General features: G+C 55.1%; 1 long non-coding RNA gene across 2 annotated transcripts; it reads left to right on the forward strand.

Moving 5' to 3' along the window:
• Positions 1–3,702: 3,702 nt before the first annotated feature.
• Positions 3,703–8,099, forward strand: LOC116594436. Of its 2 annotated transcripts, none has more exons than XR_004287219.1 (4): positions 3,703–3,721; positions 4,346–4,520; positions 4,735–5,344; positions 7,247–8,099. It is a non-coding gene; the product is annotated as an uncharacterized LOC116594436 (long non-coding RNA). The 2 variants fall into 2 exon arrangements; XR_004287220.1 differs by having other exon boundaries at positions 3,704–3,721; positions 4,735–4,901.
• Positions 8,100–11,953: the final 3,854 nt, after the last annotated feature.

Raw genomic sequence — 11,953 nt, forward strand, 5'->3', positions numbered from 1 at the left:
TCTTTAAGATTTTATTAATTTATTTGTCGGAGAGAGGAAGCACACAAGTGGGGGGTGGGGAGAGGCAGAGGGAGAAGGAGGGAGCCCGACTGGGGGCTTGATCCCAGGACCCTGGGATCGTGACCTGAGCCAAAGGCAGATGCTTCACTGACGGAGCCCCCCAGGCGCCCCTCCAAACAGTAGTTTGAAATTGTGTCAGGTCTCGGAGAGAATGGAACACAGAACAGGAGGGATGGTATTAGGGAAGCCAGGAGAGGTCTGGGTGGGGCATTGCAGCGGGGCCCCCAAACCCTGGGAGGGGGATGGGCACTGCCTCCTGTCCCACCGAGCTGGCGGCGGCAGCAGCGTAACACCTTCCGGGGGAGGCCCGCCCTGCACAGAATCGCAGGCTCTGCACATTCCATCAGCTTCTGTCTGATTCTCTGTCAGTCACTGGGGATTCCCAGGGAGGCTGGGGATGAGGCCTCTGGGCCCGAACCCTTGGTAAACCTGACAGTGAGGCCCAGAGCCACCCATGCCCCCTTGACCCCCGTTCTCTGACTCTGCAGGGCACGGCCCAGAGCTGAGCGGACACTCGCTCATGACCCCTCGGCACGGAACAAGGCGCTCTGTGAAATGTCAAGAGATGCTCCCCCGACAGCTCTGCAGTCCTCCCCGCAGGAAAATGAACTGTGTAACAGCTTCGCCCGCACCACAAGGCCGCCTTTGTTGCTGGCCTCCAGGGATGCTGTGCGGGGCCGCGGTGACCGCGCAGGGAACACGCAGGCCTTTGATAATAATAGTCCTTTGTCCCGGCCTCCCCCAAGAAGAGCAAACAAGAATGGCTCCGGCGAACACAGCCGAGACCCTGACGTGGAGACCCGACGTGGGGGTGAGGAGCTCCAGGCTCCGTGCGACGGAGGAGGAAACGGGAACTCGGGGCCCCGGTGCACAGCCACTCGGGGGAAACCGGCCCCCAGAGAAAGCCCCTTCCCGGGAGAGGCTGTCCTGCGCCACCCTGAGCTCGGTCACTCCCCCACCCCCTGCCAGGCAGCCTTGTCACATGCTCTCTGTAGCAGATGCACAGCATCAGAGGCTGCTGGGGTTTGGACGGGGGCGACCCTCACGTTGCAAAAGTCACCATTTCACAACAAAGGACGCAGGAGCATTCCGGGCAGTCCCATCGTCATGCAGACACCACCTCTCCCCGGCTCCGAAACCGGTTCCTCGTCCTGGAACAAAACCGGTTCGAGCACGTGCTCCTGGTTCCCCTCCCCCCGTGCCTGCAACCACCCCCTGCTTTCTGGTTTCGTGGATTTACTTCTTCTGGAGACTTCGTACTAACAGGATCACACAGGCCATGGCCTTCTGTGTACGGTGTCTTTCGCTTGCCATAAAGCCCCGGAGCGCGAACCAGTCCTTTCCTTTTCCGGCTGAGTGTCTCGCTGGACGTGCAGACCGGGCTTTGTTTATGCGTTCACCTCCTGAGGGACATCGGGGCGGTTTCGCCTCAGGCCACCGTGAGTAACGCTGCCAGCAGCAGTGGTGCGCCCATGTCCAGTACAGTCCCCGCTCACAGTGCAGGCGACGTGGCCGGGAGTGGACTTGCTGGGTCAGAGGGTGATTCCGGGTAACTCTGGGAGGAGCCCTCGAGCTGTCTTCCACGGTGCCCGCACCATCTCACCATCTCACGTTCCTGCCGGGGATGGACGAGGCCTCCAAGGTCTCCAGCCCTCACGAACACCTGTTGTTATTGTTAACTACGATAGCCCTCTAGGGGGTGAGAGGTGGGATCCGGTGGTTCTGCCCTGCATTCCCTCCTGACTAAGGACTCAGAATGTCTCTCCACTTCTGTCTTCACAGGAGTGTCCATTCAAGTTCCTTGTCCACTTCTTACCTGGTTGTCTTTTCGTCACTGAGTTGTAAACATCCTTCACATATCCTGGATGAATTCATCTGCTTTTTTTTCCCCCCTAAGGAGTTTATTTTTACATCTTAAGTAATCCCCGCATCCAGTGTGGGGCTTGGACTCACAACCCTGAGATCAAGAGTCCCACACCGTACCGACCAAGCCGGCCAGGCGCCCCAAGTCCAAGGGCTCTATCATTGCTGTTAACACACTGCTGTCCCGTACGTGTCTGTCCCCAGTGGGGGGGCTCTTTAAGGGCAGCCCCTGTGCCTTCAAAAACAAAACCAAAGCACCTAGAGTCCCTGAGCCTGGAACGGGGCCTGGCCCAGAGGAGCGATCAGTGTGGGCCAAACCGTGTGTGGAATGAGCCCGTCGTTAGGTGGTCCCAGGAGAAAACCATGACTCGTCCCTACAGGTCACGCGATTCTCTTTCATCTGCACCGAGCCTTGGCGCTCTGGGCTCCCGGCTGCGGTGGGCAAGGGCCCGACGTACGGCACGTGGGGAAGAGCCCTGGCGGCGGGCATAGGTTTTCCCTGATCAGCAGCCTTTCCCTCTCCTCAGCCAACAGAAGAAGCCCTCCTTCCCGTGGGAGCCGACTCCACGTGCTTCCTCTGGGACTGTGGCCCACCCAAGGGCGGTCAACAGGCCAGGCCTCACCCCCACCGGATGGGGTGTGATGGTGAGCCTGGGACCAGAGAGCCAGGAAACCACAGAAGAAGCTCTTTCCACGGGGTGGCTGGCCCGGTCATGGAGTGTGGTGGCCATGAAGCCTGTCCAGTGTCAGGAGAGAAGGACAGACTCCCCTGCCCCCAACCCCCCACACACACCAGTGACCTTCTCTTAGCCTCTAGATCAGCCATGCTGAAAGCCCACGTTTAGACTTTTAACTTGTGTGACCCCAAACATTCTCTTCCTCAAGAGTCCCCGTCTCGGCTTCCCTTGCTGGTTCTGTGTCCACCTTTCTCCAGGGGTTGGGCCTGCAACTGCTGTCCCCGCCACCTGCCATCTGCACGCAGCAGCCACTCCAGATTTCCGGAACCGATGACGTCCCCGCTAACCGACCCTATGGCTTCAACACATCGCTGGCTCCCACGGCAGCCCAACCTCCGGCAGCCCCTGTCCATAAGGCTGTCATGCTCAGTAATGGGATCTGAAGTCCAGCTCTTCTCTGGGATGGGGGCTTAGAGACCCCCAGGTAACTGATAAAACATTGTCCCTGGGGCGTGTCCCCGAGGTTTCTGGAAGAGATGAGCATTGGACTCAGTGGCCCTCCCCGGGGCATCATCTCGCCCGCTGAGGGCCTGAAAAGAACAAAAAGGCAGAGGAAGGCTGAGTCCGCTCTGTGCCTGGGCTGGGACATCCCTGTCCTCCTGCCCTCAGACGCCGGGGCTCCTGGCTCTTGGGACTCAGACTCAGACTCAGACCGGGTGACACCAGCCGGCCACCAGCAGATCGTGGGGCTTCTCGGCCACCGTAACCGCACCAACCCCTTCCTATAATAAATCTCTCCTCTGTATCTCTGTGTATCCTGTTGGGTCTGTTCTGAGGAGAATTCTGACACACAGAATCTGCTTCCTTCTTGCATTTGGTTGTCCCGCAATCCGCCAGTTTCCTGTCCTGCAGTGGGCCCGTTTCTCCGCACTCCCTCTGGGGAGCAATGATCAGTGTCCTCTGAGCTGTTGGACGACCCCTGAGCTGACTCTCCTTCCTGGCGGTCTCCTGGGGTCGCCCGCCCTCTGCCTGGCGGAGGTCCCTGCTGTCATGGCCGATCTTCCTCCGTGGAGGGCTGTCATCCATCCCGCCACCTCCCACCGTGATCGCTCAGCGCCCGGGTGCGGGCCTGGGGGCGGGTGAGAGGGAGGCTCCAGAGCAAATGTCCTGAGGTGCAATGGACTTCAGAGCAGAGCCCAGCCCTCCCCCTTTTAGATCATCAGCCCACAGATTCTTACACTGTTTCAGTCTGACCCCGCAAAGGGGGCATGTCCCCCCGGCTTCAGTCTCGGGGAGAGTGCGTGCCCAGCTGAAGCCTGTTGCCTGTTTGCTAGAAGGGCTGATCGCTCTCAGAAGGTGACGGCTCTGGGAGGGCCCTTGCCCGGCCTGGGTGCTACCAGTCCACGTCCAGGCTAAGCGAAAGAAGGATGAGAGGGGTAGCCGGCTAGTGGATAGAGCCTGCAGGGTCCTCTTGGACACTTTTCCTTTTTTTTTAATTTTTATTTTTTAGGATTTTATTTATTTGGTGGGGGGGAGAGAGCACAAGCAGGGGGAGTAGCAGACGGAGAGGGAGCAGCAGACTCACTGCTGAGCAGGGAGCCTGACGTGGGGCTTAATCCCAGGACCCTGGGATCATGACCTGAGCTGAAGGCAGACCCTTCACCCACCGAGCCCTTTTCCTTTTATCTGACAGCTTCAGCACAAAACCCCAGGAAGTGACCTCATGTCCCTCCCTCTCTCTGCAGCCTCACGTCCAGGCCTCTGCACTTCGGTGGTTAAAGGCACCTCATCGCTCACCTGGCCCCACACGGCTCCCTGCTGAGCAGCACCTAAAAGATTTGCAACACCTTTGGGTCATGACTTTGAACTAGCCAGCTGGGGAAGCCGACTGACCGCCTGGGCCAGGTCCGGATCCATCAGGTGCAGTTCTCGGAGGGATCAGGGGCAGTGGGAGGGTTGGGGCTGGGGGCACACAGAGGCCGTGAGGGATCTACGCTCAGCAGAGCTTTGGACTTCTGACCCCGCCGCTGTGGGATGTGGGGACGGCATGAGAGTGAGCTGGGCATCTCTACCTACTTTTTCAGGGCTCAGGGCTTCTTAATTTGTTTTGTTCCCTTAATGTTACATTTTTCAGAGGAGCCTCAAGGCCCGCTGTCCTGGTGGGTTAGCTCTGTTCTGAACGGCTAGAATGGTTGGAGAGCGTATCTGGCTGGGGATCAGCAGATTCGGCTAGCTCACCGCCGGTCCCACATCACACCCAGCCTGGGCCTGCAAGGAATTCATCTCAGTGAAGAACAAAAGGTCAACACCCCCAGGCAGCAAGAGGGCTCACGGGCCCCGGGGCCCAGCTCTCCACAGCTAATTTACTGCGTCCTGGGCTGGCGATGGGGAGGGGTCTGCTGGCAGCAAGCGAGGGTCCCCCAGAGCCAGCGGCCCTCCCTGCCCCTCCTGCCTCGGGCGCTGCTCTTTGCCCGCCCCACACACATGGTGTCGGTGGGCACCGCCGCTGTTTTCCAAATGCGGCTTCCTCCTTCGTCTGGAGCCGGGGGCTTGACCCACGCCGGGCCAGTCAGAGCCCCTTCCTACATCTGTGCTCGGCGGGCAGAGACAGGATGCAGCCTGGTTTCTCTCTGCACGAGGCCACTAGGAGGCCGGTGTGGAGCAGGTCTCGGTGGAGGCCCCGATCCAGTGCGTTCCGGGGACTCTGGGCTGCTGCTCCGTGAATGGTTCGGTTATACAAGCCGGTAAGTTCCCTGCCCCTGCTAGGATGGCCACAGGGCGTGGCAGGCAGGGGCGCCTTAGGGAGTCTCTGGGTGGCAAAAGCTGCAGAAGGCTGGGGAGGGAAGCCGTGTGGGGCGAAGGGGAAGCCGCACCACCACGCGACCACAAGGACGGACTTGGGAATCTCCCCGGGGTGTGGGAGCGCCAGGGCGGGCCTTCTGAGTCAGAGGGCAGGAGGGCGGGTCTCCGTCCCCCCGGAGGACCCCTCCCTGGATGTGGGCCTGGGAAGGGCATGGCCCTGGGCAAGGTGGCCCTCCAGTCCCCCGGGGGCCGCCAGGGGCACTCCTAGCATTTTGGGTGGTGATTTATTCACCCGTGAACGGGAACCGGGTGGCGCCTCGGAGCATCCATATGCCATATGGATGTCTGTCCATATCCGTATGTCCCCTTTTCCCTAAACGGCTTCGAATCCCATTTTGGTTACAAAAGGAGTCCTGACCCTGTGGGGGGAAGGTTGTTCCTTCCGGTGAGAGGAGTCAGTCCAGCTTTCACGGAAGAGCATCGGGTGCTCACAAGGACAGGAAACGCCCCCACGAGCGAGGAGAGAAACGCTGAGTTGTGGGAAGGGGCAGAGGCAGCCTGAGCTCACATGATCCCAGCCTGGCCTTGAACGAGGAGGCTGTCCTGCAGAGCCCCGAACGTGGTCACAGCCTGTTTCAGACCCTGTGGCCCAACCTTCTCCTTTTTAGACACGAAGAAAACCAAGACCCAGAACGAGTAGGGTTTGTGACATCTAGGTCAGTGCTGTGAATCGGTTTCCTAGGGCTGCCTTAACAAGTGACCCCAAACTAGACACGTGTTCTCTCGCAGTTTGGAGGCCAGAGTCCAAAATCAAGGTGTCAGAGCCACCTTGGGGCTTCCAAAGGCTCAGGGGAAGAACTGTCCCTCCAGCCTTCCAGGGAAGCTGCCCATTCTGGCTCCCAGGGACTCCCGCAGTCACAGGGGGCTGTGACCCTCCTGTCTCTGCCTCCCTGGTCACATGGCCTCTCCCTCGGCTTTCCTCCCATAAGGACCCTCCATCCTAAATCAGGATGATCACATCTCAAAAATCCATAATTATACCTACAAAGACCTTTTTGCAAATAAGTTCACGTTCACAGGTTCCGGGGACATGGGGCTTTTGTGCGGGCACCATTTAACCCCTTGCATGTTCCTTGAGGGGAAATCCTGTGTCCTGCCACGAATGCAGTACTTTGCCAAAGCGGTACAGCTTACCCCCATTTGGTGCTTACATGAGTGTCCCCAAACTGTTTTCCGCCTTCTGTCTTCATAAAGTTTTCTAATATTGAAATATGACCTAACAAATAATAATAATGAAGCTGAATTACAGGATGTCTTGGAACTATTAGAGATGTAGATTTGTATGTACAGAAATGAAACAATTTGTAGAATCTATTGTTTTATTTTTAATTTTTTTATATGAGAGAGAGAGGGAGAAACAGCATGAGCAGGGGGCAGGGAGAGGGAGAAGCAGGCTTCCCACCGAGCAAGGAGCCCAAGGCAGGACTCAATCCCAGGACCCTGAGATCCTGACCTGACCTGTGACACTCAACCGACTGAGCCACCCAGTCGCCCCTAGAACGTGTTGTTAAGTGCAGAGAGGAAGGAGCAGAAAAAGTGCGTTGCCGTCTGTGTTACCAAATGTGTGTGCACATGTGCACGTGTGCACGGACAGTTTCTGGAATGAGCATAAGAAATTTAACAGAAAGACTGGAGGTCTGTGCGCAGAGCTCGTGTATTTTCCCTGATGTTCCCTTAAATATCGCTTGACTACTTTGTCCCAGCTACGTGTGTCACTTTAAAATCAGACATTAAGTACTAGAGATAGATGATCTTGGCTCTTTTTTTCATGTTGGCTTTTTAAGGGTGAAATGCGCAGCACCTGTTTGCTGACAGCGTAGAAATGTCAGGCTCAGAGGTCATGAGCCCCCATCACAGCATCTCCGTCCTGCCGACCGGGCAAAGCCACGGTCACTCAAGGTGAGCTTCGTGGATCTCGTGACGGGAGGGAGGGCCCTGCACACTCCGGTCCTTCCCAAGGAGGAGCCAGGGCCAGGTGACCCCAACATGCAGAGGAAGTGCTAGACCAAGAGGCCAACCTTCGGGCTGTTCGCCGGAAGCAACTTCAGAGCCAGACATCCCCACGGACCCGCATCCCGCATCCCAGGGCACTGTCACTCTGCACGTGGCCCCCGCGCACCGGGGGTGGAAACGACTGTGTCACGCCACCTCTCCCGGCCCTGGTTTGGCGAAGTGTCAAGGTGGCACACGAGAAGAAAGATCTGAGAGAGGGAGAAGGTAGGCCCGAGAAATCGAGGAGCAGGAGAAGAGGGGGCGTGGGAAAGAGCTGACGGGAGAGAGCAGAGGAGGTTCAGAATCCAGAGCAAAGTAAGCCACCCCAGGCCTGTCCCGAGGCCCTCACCATGGCTCCCGCCCGGGGGCTGCTGCTTCAGAACTGGAGAGGAAGAGAGAGTCCTAGGAAAACAGGAGTGCTGTCCAGTTCTCGCCCTGAGGACCAGGCGGCTCCTGGGGGAAGCACACGGGGGTGAGCCAGGCTCGCTGTCAGCTATCAGCTTTGTGGCTCTGAAGGCAGAAGGCTGGAGCTGGAAGAAATTCTCTGGATTTACATCTTTTTTTAAGATTTTATTTCTTGATTTGAAAAAGAGAGAGAGCACAAGCAGCGGGAGGGGCAGAGGGAGAGAGAGAAGCAGACTCCCCACTGAGCAGGGAGCCTGACGTGGGGCTCGATCCCAGGACCCTGAGATCATGACCTGAACTGAAGGCAGACGCTTCACCAACTGAGCCCCCCAGGAGCCCCTCTAGGTCTTCATTTAAATCTTCACAGCATAAAGCAAGGCTTAAGTAGAACACACAATTTTGGCTGGATTCCACCGGAAGAGAAATTTAATTCCCTGAGAGATGACGGTTAAGGGTACAAGCTGTGTAAAGTTCCTCAGCCGGAGAGTCCCTCACCCATAAAATCCATACAATGGGGAGATGAAGGCCTCTAAGGTGTTTTCCAGTCCATTCTAGAATCCGGCAGCTCTAGAGGCTGTGAAGACGGGTGGAGGGGAACCGGCACCAGCGAGTCTCTCTACAGGAGGGTCAGGAGACCCACCACCTTCTGACAAAGGAAAATCCAAACGGGAACATGAGCATCCGTTCCCCTGAACACGGAGGGTGGCAAGAACCGATTGGCTCCAGCCTCGCTCTGAGGACTGATGCAGACAGGTTGCTTCCACTTCCACAGAAGAGGAGGGTCCCCTTGTTCCCAGATGCTCCCCTTAGTAGCCAGGCGTGCGCCTGTGGCCTTAAGGAGCCCGAGGAGTCCGTGAGGTGGGCCCAGAGCTGCCCGAGGCACCTCAGGCGCTGCTTCATTCTCACCTCCTAAGTGCCGTGGGGCGTCCTTTTATTTTCTCAAAGTGAAAATGCTCCGTGTTGTTTTCTTAAAATGAGATTCTATCCCAGAACATTTCTTTAAAACTTTTAGCTGCTTTTTTGTTTGTTTGTTTGTTGAAGTAATTACTATGCCCAACATGGGGCTCGAACTCACCACCCTGAAATCAAAGATCACATGCTGTACTGACGGAGCCAGCCAGGAGCCCCCTTTTGGTTGTTTTTCTTTAAATTTACCCTATTTTTTCATTTTTTAAAAAAAGATTTTTAAAAATCTTTTAATCTGGGACGCCTGGGTGGCTCAGTTGGTTGGACGACTGCTTTCGGCTCAGGTCATGATCCCGGAGTCCCGGGATCAAGTCCCGCATTGGGCTCCCAGCTCCATGGGGAGTCTGCTTCTCCTTCTGACCTTCTCCTCACTCATGCTCTCTCTCACTGCCTCTCTCTCAAATAAATAAATAAATAAATCTTTTAAAAAAAAAATCTTTTAATCTGTTTTTTTATTTAGAGACAGAGCATGAGGGGGGAGGGACAGAGGTCGAGAGAAGGAATCTGTAGCTGACTCTGCTGCATGCAGAGCCCAATGCGGGGCTCGATCTCACGACCCCGAGACCATGACCTGAGCTGAGACCAAGAGTCGCACCCTCAACCAACTGAGCCACCCAGGCGCCCCTAAAACATACTTTGTTTTTAAGAACAATTTTAGGTTCACAGCAAAATCGAGTGAAGGTACAGAGATTTCCCTATGCCCCCTGCTTCCCACACTGTCCGAATCCCACAGCGGAAGCCTGTCTGCTTGGGGATGGCGCGCTTTTTCTTCCCAGGCTCATCTGACTCCACTGTCCACAGTCAACCCCCCGCCTTTCGCTGGGGGCGCGGGGGCGGTGGCAGCGTGGGATCCAGGAACCCACTGCTCCTTTGTAGGCACCTTCAACCGGTGCCGTCGTCCTCACTGAACTTCCCCGCCTGGACTCCGAGGCACCTGCCCCCTTAACTCCTGTGGTCTTCTCTGGAACCTTCTAGCTGGAGTGAGCTTGCTTCTCAACGCCTTGCCTCTGTGACAGCTCAGCTTTCTCTGGGCTATTAGGTCATGGACTTGACGGTCTGCTGTCTTCCAGCAGCTGACTCCCTTTCCGCTCTCTCTGAATGCAAAGCTTCAGACCCTTTTTCTTCCTTTTGTGCCATTTCAGCAGACCCTGGGGCGGGAACAGTGCTCAGTCTGCACCATGCTGTCTCGAGTTCTGTCCTAGATTGTGGTCCCCCAGCCCCTACTCTCTGACGAATGCCGTGGCTGCTACCCTCACACTCCGGCACTCACACGAGTGTGCTTAAACAGCGTGTGACATCGTAAAAGTTTATACTAGTGGATGGGTTGGAAATCTCCTCTTGTCTCAACTAGTTTCAGCCTCCTCCCCTTCGTTACCTTGAGGCTGATTCCTTCTGATCGCTGCTGGAGCTTACCTCCCACTCTTGGCTCCCCTGTATTAGAATTTGATGAACATTTTAGCGCTGCTTTTTTTTTTTTTTTTAAAGATTTTATTTATTTATTTGACAGAGAGAGATCACAGTAGACAGAGAGGCAGGCAGAGAGAGAGAGAGGGAAGCAGGCTCCCCGCTGAGCAGAGAGCCCGATGCGGGACTCGATCCCAGGACCCTGAGATCATGACCTGAGCCGAAGGCAGCGGCTTAACCCACCGAGCCACCCAGGCGCCCTAGCGCTGCTTTTTATATCCCAGAAAACCTTTTCTTCCATGCGACCCCAGGAATAGAGCTGAGACGTAGGGTTTGGCAGATTCCTCTCCATAATGACCGTGGCAGTGGAAATGTCTCAGAGACCTTCCCCCGTCTCCACTGTGACTCTCCCAAAGGAGGACATAATGGGGAAAATTTCCCAAACTTACATGACAGATTGAAGAGAATCTGGAGGGAGATCTTGACAGACCACACAGAAACTGCAAGAGCAGCACGCGGTGTTGGGAACTGGGCAGAGAGGAAACACGGCAAACCTAGTTAGTTTTTAACCTGACAGGGTCCTTCTATATAACTTTCATGCACAGTGAATTCTTATTTGCCAGCTAACATAAGAACTTATTTTTCTGTTATCTGAGAAAAGACAAGATGTTCTTCCTAATACTTTGTTATTTATTTCTGGTAGGAGTCAAGACTAACATTGGAATTCTTTTTTTTTTTTTTTCTTTTTGAGAGCCGTGGGCAACTGAGCTTCAGTGGTCAAAACCGACTGTTCTAGTAACATATGGGCATGGGGTCATGAATAGCAACACTAACAATTCTGACAGGCAGATAACCCCACACTGAAATAAAGAAGACAACTGATTTAAAAACTTTAAAATGAAAAATAATAATTAGATAGGGGCGCCTGGGTGGCTCAGTCAGTTAAGTTAGCTAGGGTGACAATCTCAAGATGATGGGATCGAGCTCCATGTGGGGCTCCGGTTCAGCAGGGGGTCTCCTCAAAGATTCAGTCCTTCTGCCCTTCCCCCCCCTCTCGCTCTAAAAATAAATAAAAAGGGGCACCTGGGTGGCTCAGTGGGTCGGGCCTCTGCCTTTGGCTCAGGTCATGATCTCAGGATCCTGGGATCGAGCCCCACATCGGGCTCTCTGCTCAGCAGGGAACCTGCTTCCTCCTCTCTCGCTGCCTGCCTCTCTGCCTACTTGTGATCTCTCTCTCTCTCTCTCTCTCTCTGTGTTAAATAAATAAATAAAATCTTTAAAAAAAATAGTGATTAGATATCAAAGGTAAAAAGGCTTTGAAATGAAAAAGGGTAACCCAAAGTGGGTTAGCTATCACAACCATTAAGTCACTCTGGAGGTAAAAATGTGCAAACAGGACTCAATCTGCTTAGCTCACCACAGCCTAGCCCAATTCCTGGCACAGGGGAAACACAGTAAATAATTGCTTAAGAGATAAATGAAACAAGCCAGTTATTTTTATTTCAAAAGCCTTATAGTGGGAGATATGAAGTTAAAAATTTAAAGGTATGTGGATACCACAAATCTCTCCCTGAGGAAGTGTCCCCCCAACCACACATAAATAGAGTCTGTAGAGTCGGGCTAGAGCGCCTCACTTCTAGGGTGAAGGAAATGTCACGGACACCTACCAGAGGATCTGTCCATGCCTCTTTTCCGGGATCCGGCCACCACCCCCGTGGATGTGG

This window comes from Mustela erminea, chromosome 6, assembly GCF_009829155.1.
Source record: "Mustela erminea isolate mMusErm1 chromosome 6, mMusErm1.Pri, whole genome shotgun sequence".
In the NCBI taxonomy this organism is placed as follows: domain Eukaryota; kingdom Metazoa; phylum Chordata; class Mammalia; order Carnivora; family Mustelidae; genus Mustela; species Mustela erminea.